General features: G+C 37.1%; 2 pseudogenes across 2 annotated transcripts; one reads left to right on the top strand and one right to left on the bottom strand.

Annotated features, from left to right (window-relative positions):
* Positions 1-200: 200 nt before the first annotated feature.
* LOC143551176 (tubulin beta-2 chain-like) lies at positions 201-3,656 on the top strand (annotated as a pseudogene). The gene is made up of 3 exons (XR_013138454.1): positions 201-632; positions 1,744-2,013; positions 2,757-3,656. The product of XR_013138454.1 is annotated as a tubulin beta-2 chain-like (transcript).
* Positions 3,657-4,103: 447 nt separating this feature from the next.
* Positions 4,104-9,014, bottom strand: LOC143551175 (putative copper-transporting ATPase HMA5; annotated as a pseudogene). The gene is made up of 6 exons (XR_013138453.1): positions 8,553-9,014; positions 5,808-7,206; positions 5,484-5,712; positions 5,231-5,353; positions 4,686-5,157; positions 4,104-4,538 (listed from the first exon to the last, which is right to left on the bottom strand). The product of XR_013138453.1 is annotated as a putative copper-transporting ATPase HMA5 (transcript).
* Between the last annotated feature and the right edge of the window lie 510 nt (positions 9,015-9,524).

The following is a 9,524-nucleotide window of genomic DNA, read 5'->3' as shown; positions in this document are numbered from 1 at the left end:
CGTCCAATTTCGATCTATTTCGCACCCAAAAAAAAGCCCAACGCTAATCCTCCCACCACATTGAAAGCATGTGATTCGAAAAAAAAATAAAAGTTTAAATCTCCCTCTTAAAACAAAATAATATTAAAAAAAAAAACACCACTCTATATATCTAAACAACAAACTCCCTAATCCACCTGAAAACACACACACACACACACACACACTCATCATCTTGAACCTCCATCAAACCAAACCCATGAGAGAAATCCTCCACATCCAAGGCGGCCAATGCGGCAACCAGATCGGAGCCAAGTTCTGGGAAGTCGTCTGCGCCGAGCACGCCATCGACTCCACCGGCCGCTACAACGGCGACCAGGATCTCCAGCTCGAGCGTGTCAATGTTTACTACAACGAAGCCAGCTGCGGGAGGTTCGTGCCACGCGCCGTTCTCATGGACCTTGAACCGGGCACCATGGACAGTGTCCGCTCCGGTCCGTACGGTCAGATATTCCGGCCGGATAACTTTGTGTTCGGGCAGTCGGGTGCGGGTAATAACTGGGCCAAAGGCCATTATACGGAAGGCGCAGAGCTTATTGATTCGGTTCTTGATGTTGTTAGAAAGGAAACCGAGAACTGTGATTGCCTTCAAGGTAAACTGTTCGGTTTCGGGTTTTTTGTTTGGGTTTGGGTTCGGGTTTTTATCATTTGTGTTTTAAATTTTTGAGTGGGAAAGGGGAAAACAATTGGCCCAAATTAATGATTTTTTTAATTAATTAATTGTTATACATTTGGGATAAAATATTTGATTTGAGTGTTTATTAATTTTTTATAAATTACTTATAATTCAAAATAAAATAGAAAATGGAAGTCTGTAGATTTGTTTTTTTTTTCGGTTTGGGTCGTTTTGGGTTTAAACTTTAAACCAAACCAAAATACGAATGTCTGATTTTTGAGTTTTTGTAAACTATTCGGTTTTGGTTTTTTGGTTTGGATTCGGTTTTGGATTTTGTCATTTGTGTTTGAAATTTTTGAATGGGAAAGAGAAAAAAAAGGAAAAAAGAATTTTTGTTAATTAATAGTAATCAATTGATCATGATATATTTGGGTTAAAATATTTGGGTTTGATTATTACTTAAAATTCAAAATCAAAAAAGATGAGAATCTATAATTTTGGTTTGGCTTGGTTTTTCGGTTTGGGCTGTTTTGGGTTAATACCAAACCAAAAACCGAATGTTTGGTTTTAGAGTTTTTGTAAACCGTCCGGTTTTGGTTTTGCTATTTGTGTTTGATTTTTTTGAGCGGGAAATTTTGTTGGCTCAAAATAATAAATTTTGAGTTAAATTTCATTGTTAATTAATAATTAGTTAATCATTATACATATGGGTTTGAGTATTTATTAATTTCTTATAAATTATTTAGAATTCAAAAGAAAAAGATGAAACTTTGTAAATTGGGTTTTGTTGGCTTTTTTCTGGTTTTGTTCCATTCAAAACCAAAACCAAACCGGAAGTTTGGCTTATATGAAAACATAAAACCAAACCGTTGATTTGTTGTTTTGTTAAGTCTTGGCTTGGTTTTTTGGTTTAATGTACAACCCTGGATCCGCTTTACATTTTCAAAATTGCTGAAAACTGTGTGTAAATTTGAACTTGGTTAGTATAATCCTGCCTCAATTTTCACTTTCCAGTTAAAAAATTGGCTATTAGCTTACAAAGTAATGAACTGACTGTTAGATTCTGTTTTACCGGTGTTTGGTGACAGGGTTTCAAGTATGCCACTCGTTGGGCGGTGGGACGGGGTCTGGTATGGGGACTTTGTTAATATCCAAGATAAGGGAGGAGTATCCGGACCGAATGATGCTTACTTTCTCGGTTTTCCCATCACCTAAGGTGTCGGACGCGGTCGTGGAACCGTACAATGCGACTCTTTCGGTGCATCAGTTGGTTGAGAATGCGGATGAGTGTATGGTTCTTGACAATGAGGCTTTGTATGATATCTGTTTCAGGACACTCAAGCTCACCACTCCAAGCTGTGAGTCTGCTTTCTTCATTTAATTGTAAAGATTAAACATTTAAAGATGCATTTAGTAAGTGTACTTGCTTCTTGATGATTTAAAACAACCTCTTTTACTAGACATTTGAATAAATTCACTATGTCCTTAATATAATCATTATTACAATCCACATGCCTTCATGTACTTTTGGGTCAAAACTCAAAATCTAGGTATGTAGCATAGGGGTGCCAATTTCTGACACGACACAGAAATTTCAGGTTTTGGTTTGGCATATCTGACCCGTTTAAAAGACGGGTCATGGTTGGGTCAACATGTTCACTTAAACAAGCCGTGTAGGTTGACCTGTTTAACTCGTTTAGTCAAATAGGTCGACCCACTAACTCGTTTGCAAATCATTAAAAGTTGTGTACTGAGTCAAAGCATAAGTGTTGTGGTCTTCAAGTCACATGTGAATGGCAACTCATGTCATGTGATTCTCTCAAAGATTCCTTTTTTTATGGGCATAAAGAAAAGTTGTCATGATTCAGCCTTTCACATGGTTTGTTTCTTGACATCACAGGAAACCTATAAAAATATAAAAACTTTCTATCTGAACATTTTAATGACATAAAAAAATAATAACTTTCTATCTGAACATTTTGATAACAATTATTTGCTACATATGACAAAACTTATGATATGATTTATTAATTTATAATTCTGCTTTTGTTACCGTTTAGATATTTGATACGGGTACGTTTGTTTGTTTATTTTGTTACAGTTGGAGATTTGAACCACTTGATATCCGCCACCATGGCGGTGTCACTTGCTGTCTCCGGTTTCCGGGTCAACTAAACTCTGATCTTCGCAAGCTGGCGGTCAACCTAATCCCATTCCCTCGGCTCCACTTCTTCATGGTCGGGTTTGCACCATTAACCTCCCGTGGGTCCCAACAATACCGGGCCCTAACCGTACCCGAACTCACCCAACAAATGTGGGACGCCAAAAATATGATGTGTGCCGCCGACCCTCGACATTGGCGGTACCTCACCGCCTCCGCCATGTTCCGTGGCAAAATGAGCACAAAAGAAGTGGACGAGCAAATGATTAATGTACAAAACAAGAACTCGTCTTACTTTGTCGAGTGGATTCCTAATAACGTGAAGTCAACCGTTTGTGACATTCCACCGACTGGTTTGAAAATGGCGTCCACGTTTATTGGAAACTCGACTTCGATTCAGGAAATGTTTAGGCGTGTGAGTGAGCAGTTTACGGCTATGTTTAGAAGGAAGGCTTTCTTGCATTGGTACACGGGTGAAGGAATGGATGAAATGGAGTTCACGGAAGCAGAAAGTAATATGAATGATCTGGTTTCCGAGTATCAACAGTATCAAGATGCCACTGCTGATGACGAAGGTGAGTACGAAGAAGAGGAAGGAGGTGGCGAGTACGAGGAAGAGGCATGAAATAAATAAAATGTGATACTAGTAATGTTGGTGTTTGTGTCTGTGTCTTAGACTCTTAGGTTAAGTTTGGTGTTTTAGTGTATGTTTTGTTGGATTTGGTTGGTAATGAAGTTTATAGGTTAGTATTGAGTGGTGCTTTCTTATATGTTAGAATGTTTGAGTTGGTGTGTTAATGAAGTGGCAGTGAACTTGTTTCTGCAACATAATGTACAATATAACATGCAACTTAGTAGTGTACTGTTTACCACTGATGGCCTTTTAATCTTAAAACACTTGATAAATAACTTTCTTGGATACAAAATCAAAGAACAATATCAAACCTGAATTGATAATTAACAAACGAGCAGCCCACTAATGAATTTAACGGGTCACAATATACCCTTACAGGTTATGCAATCGATCGAAGATACATCAAGCGCAAGTGAATGGAGGTGTCGATATCTGTTGATAGCTTAGTGATATAGTTATGTCAGTTATTAGTCAAGTAACTGATAAGCACATGTCTAGTAAGTGATTAGTCAGTGTGTTTGGAGCTTTGTGCGCTAACAAGTACATTAGAACTATTATAAAACATTAAAACTACCTTTAATACATATGCACATGCCAAAACTATGTTTGGCCACCCTATAAAAACAATCTGCATTTGGTTACTTAAAAATCTTTAATTATTTACAATCATTCAAACAGTTGTTATTCCTTGTATCTCCAATGTCTCCAGAAACCTGGGCCTTTTGTAATACTTCAACAACAAAGAGCAACATACCACGCTCACCGATGACGCAGCCATGGCGGCTCCGGCAATCCAAGGAGGCAGGCGGAATCTGGTGAACGGGAAAAGAACACCAGCAGCGATTGGTATCCCGAGAAGGTTATAACCCAAAGCCCAAATGTAGTTCAACCGGGATCCGAGTGAATGTTTTTCTTGATAGATCAATGGCTGTGATCACATCTTCGAGATTGCTTTTCATTAGAACAATGTCGGCCGCCTCTATGGCTATGTCTGTGCCAGCACCGATAGCCATACCGACATCTGCAGCTACCAGTGCTGGTGAGTCATTAATCCCGTCTCCTACCATCGCCACCACATGTCCTGAAGCCTGAATCCGAAAAATAAACAGTTGACTTTTCTAGAACAAAAAGTTGACTTTTTTGAGGAAAGGCTGACTTCTTGAGAAAAAAAGAGTTGAAAGCAGTAAACTTTTTAGGAAAAAGGTTAAAAACAGTTACTTTTTGAAGAATCAAACCTGTAACTCCTTCACTTTCTCTGCTTTGTCCTCCGGTTTTGCTTCGGCTATGACATCATCAATCCCAACCTCCTTAGCAAGCGGTTCCCCAGTTGTCTCCAGTCACTACTATGCTTTTGACTTTCATTGACCGGAGTATAGCGATCACTTCACGAGCACTGGGCTTTAACGGGTCAGAAATGGCAAGAACTCCAGTGAGTTGACCGTCGATACACACAAGAATCCCGGTCTGAGCCAATTCTTCAATTTCTGCCAAAATATCTTCGGCATCAGTTGAGATACCAATGTTTTTCTTTAACATCAAACTTTTATTTCCCACTATTATTTCTTTTTCCTGAACAGTGGCCTGTACGCCATGACCAGTTATTGATTCAAAGTTTTTTGCTTCGGCCCAAACAGGGTTCTCTTCGTCTCCCCTAAATTTCTTGGCGTATTCGACAATAGCCTTGGCTAAAGGGTGTTCACTATTCACCTACAAAATGTGCATAAATGTCAAAGTCAAATGTTATAGTAAAACTAAATTGTGTTTAATGAACAAGATGTACCTCAGCTGCAGCAATCAATTCATAGAACTCTTTAAGTACCATGTTCTTTAACAATCTTGTGTTAACAACTAATGGCTTGCCAATTGTAAGAGTCCCGGTTTTATCAAACACAATGCAATCCACCTGCATAAATGAAGCCAACTTCAATGTTGCCTAACTTTAAAATTTAAAGAACCGTATCAACTAATATTGTCCACTTTGTCCATAAAAAGCTCATGAACTTGCTTTTGGAGGATAAAATGACTAAACTGACCTTGTGTGCACTTTCTAATGCTTGGCCTCCTTTTATAAGAACGCCTTGAGTGGGCAGTTGGTGTAGCCAAGCCTAAAGCACACGGGCACGCTATAACCATAACTGAAATACCAAACTGAAGAGCAAGCTGAAAACTATCCATAGAAGACGGTATCCAAGATTTCGGGTATGCGTCAAATTTTCCAGAAACAAACCAAGCAAGCCATGTGGATAATGAAAAGATAATGACCTGCAATGAATAATTGACGAAATAAATATTTATTGAAAATGAAAATGAAATGTTTGCAAGCGTTTGATATTAAAAATATAGAACCATAGACAAACCAGAGGTACAAAGAATTTGGAAATCCGGTCAGCAAGTTTCTGAACTGGAGCTTTAGCCATCTGAGCTGACTCTACAAGCTGCAGTATTTGCGAAAGTGCACTTTCTGACCCGACCCGTGTCGCCTTAATATGCAAAACACCATTTTCATTAACCGTGCCTCCAATCACCGGGTCACCCTTCTTTTTACCCACGGGTCGAGCTTCACCCGTGATCATACTCTCATTAATATGACTTTGTCCCCAAGTAACAAACCCGTCAGAAGCCACCTTTGCACCAGGAAGAATCTTGATGACATCATTCCTTTGAATCAACCGACTGTCAATCTCTTCTTCATTTACAACATTCCCTTGACTATCAAACGTCAACAGTGCCGCGGTATCTGGAGTCAAATCCATAAGCTTTGCAATCGCCTCGGATGTCTTTCCTTTCGCCATAACTTCTAGATACTTTCCGAGTAATATGAACGAAATGAGCATCGCACTTGTTTCAAAGAAATCAGTTGCTTCAAAATGTGGTGAAGCTGCAGCTCTTAACACAGAGTAAACTGAATAAAAGTAGGCTGCATTTGTTCCCAATGCAATTAAAACATCCATATTTGCAGAACCGTGGCGTAAGGATTTGTAGGACCCGGTGTAGAATCTTCTACCAATATAAAACTGAACCGGAGTTGATAATATCCACCTTACAAGATGACCTACAGTCATCAGATTAACAACCTTGGTATCCAGTAAACGTTTGAGTCCCGGGATATACATGAACACCATGGAGGTTAAGAACACTGGAACTGTAAAAACTAAACTCCACATAAACGATCGTCTATATTGATTGATTTCTTCTTGTTTATGAGAATTCAACCCCCTGCTTTTGGGATATATCTTAGCCTGGAACGGTGTAGATGACTCAGAACCGATCGACTCGATTACTGTAATGAAATGTCGGGGCCCGGTTACATCCGCTTTGTAAGAAAGAGCACTTTCTGAGATTTGTATCAATATCCACCTTTACAACACCAGCAAGTGCTTGAAGAGATTCTTGGATCAGGTATACTGAGCGATCGCTTAACGGTCCATCAATTTGTAAACTTATGTTGCTAATGTGTTCGCCTGTGCTAATCAATATGGCTTCAATTCCTGTGTCTTCTATGGTTTCCATGAGTTGGTCATGGCTCACGGTTATGGGGTCATAGTGGACTGCAGCTTCTTCGGTTGCTAATGCAACTTGGGCTCTGTAGACCCCGGGTATAGCCCTTAAAGCCGACTCGACTGTACTAGAACAAGTTGTGCAGGTCATTCCTTTAATAAGTATTCGACATATTTGAGTGGATTTTTCGTTTGTTTCCTCTTCGATTAGTATAGCTTCAAACCCGACATCTTCAATGGTTTCACGAATAGTTTCTTCCTGTAAAATTAACCATTATAGAAAGCATTATTTAGCTTTCTATGAACTAATTATCATAAATGCATTATAACAAGCTCCTACATACCCCTTAAATTTCTAAGTTTTTAATTCAAGAACATAGAAATTGTACTGCAATCAATAGCATCATAATGCAGTGGGAAATTGTTAGTATCTGATGATGAACAAAGCTTGATCAGTTTTTCTGTAACATTTGTAGTAAATAATTTTTATTATAGATCAATAACAACAATATGTAGGTGAAATAATATATAACTTGACCATTTAATTAATACATTTGTGTAAATTTGGTTTCAAAAATCTAAACTGTAAAATATTTTTGCATGTTTAATTAATGTACTGTGTTTTATGCCAACATAAAAGAGAGATAAATAAACAAACATGTCCTTCTGAAAAAACAGAAAAATAAAATAATATTTTGTTATTTATATAAAAAACATAAATCAAAGTAATATAAAAATGGCCTTAAAATGAACCTTCAGTTTTTTTATAGATCTAAATGGTTATAACTAAAAAGTTAGAGTCCAGGGGTTGATGGCCTAGTGACAAAGACAGTCTCTTAAACACTCAAAGTTCTTGGGTTCGAGTCCCAGAATGTAAAAGAAATTTGTCTTTAAAAAAATAATTAAAATATTAGAATAACAAGTTATTTTAAGATTTATTAATATTAGAATAACAAGCTTGTATTAACGTGTCGTGTTTGAATTATATAACCATTTCAGCCCCTAATATTAACTTTGTTAACTTTTTCTTAATGTTATTTGAGTCATTTTACACATAAGGACTACTCATGTAAACTAGTAACACCATTTAATAGATTAAGTGATTAAGGAGCGAGAATCATTAAACCCTATTTTAATAAATATTTTTTAACACGCTCTTTCTGTAATTAAGTTGGTACAGCCCAGATATGATGGGTGAAGAACCCATTTGGCTATAAATGCCACATCAATTGTCAATACAATTATATGAGACAAGTCTCATACATTATTTGTAATGTGGTGCAATCCATAACATTAATTTTCTAAATAAACTTAAAAGAAAAAAAAATAAAAAAACAACCAACTTTACCTTTTTTAAGAAAAACGAACCCTACAATTCAGTATGCACAATACAACTATTCTAATTTTCAATATTGCGACAATTACAACTTCAAATGCCCTAGAACAAAAACCCTTAACAATTTGTGCTTACACAAATCTTTACATCATTCAATTTCAAATCAACAGAAATTTAGCAATTAAATCTAATCAATTATTCTCACACCAATGAATAATAATAATAATAATAATAATAATAATAATAATCCAAAAGGCAAGAAAACTTACATTAACATAGGTAGGATAAAACATAACTTGAGCTCGATTATTCAACACATCAACAACAGCCTCCTTGATCCCAGGCAACCGCTTCACCGCCTTCTCCACCGACCCCGCACAAGCCGAACACGTCATTCCACTAACCGAAAACAATACCCGACCCTCCATACTGCTTTCCACATCCACCAAAGCTCCCTTCGGGTACTTTGGCATTGACGGGTAGTGCGGCCGCGGTGACAAACCACGCGAGTAGCCGTCACCCGCACCACGCACGCACGCCAATGATAATAACTTTGTACCCATTTTTGCTTTAAATTGAAGTTTGTTTGATGATCACAAGTAAGGTAACTATTTTTATATATATTTTTGAATGAAAATGTATGTAACGGTGATTGCGTACTGGATGAATAATATGGGACCTGGTTAGCATCATATTTGCGCGGGTATCGTATGCATTTGACTTTATTGTTGTTTATGTTTATTTATTATAGATAGACGGTTCATCATATTTGCGCGGGTATCGTATGCATTTGACTTTATTGTTGTTTATGTTTATTTATTATAGATATACGGTTACGTATTTTGATATGTTTTTGCATCCAGAATTTTTATTTTTATTTTATTGTAAAAATTTATTGATCATTTTCATCGTAATGTGAATACGGTCAAAACTCAATTTTAAACGAAACTGAGTGTGATTTATTTTGTTTATTTGAGCTCTACATGAATTCGAAGAGAATACGCGTTTAGAAGTTTAAACATGTTCTTGAAAACATTACAAACTCAAAGTAATCAAGAACAAATCAAATAAGAACATAACGCAAGAGAATAAAGTGAACACGTGTAATGTTATCATCAATGCATACACCGAATTATAATTACTGACACGTGGAATCTAGTCACCAATTTAAACCAAGAATGTGTATGCATTGTATCTAGTAATGATACGTCATACTAAGAATGCGTATGCAGCCTCTGCAT

The sequence above is a fragment of the Bidens hawaiensis genome, unplaced genomic scaffold (assembly GCF_021521415.1).
Source record: "Bidens hawaiensis isolate Kalapana, Puna unplaced genomic scaffold, B.hawaiensis_p1.1 tig00016270_1, whole genome shotgun sequence".
Lineage (NCBI taxonomy): Eukaryota > Viridiplantae > Streptophyta > Magnoliopsida > Asterales > Asteraceae > Bidens > Bidens hawaiensis.
This window is presented reverse-complemented; position numbering and strand designations above follow the sequence as displayed.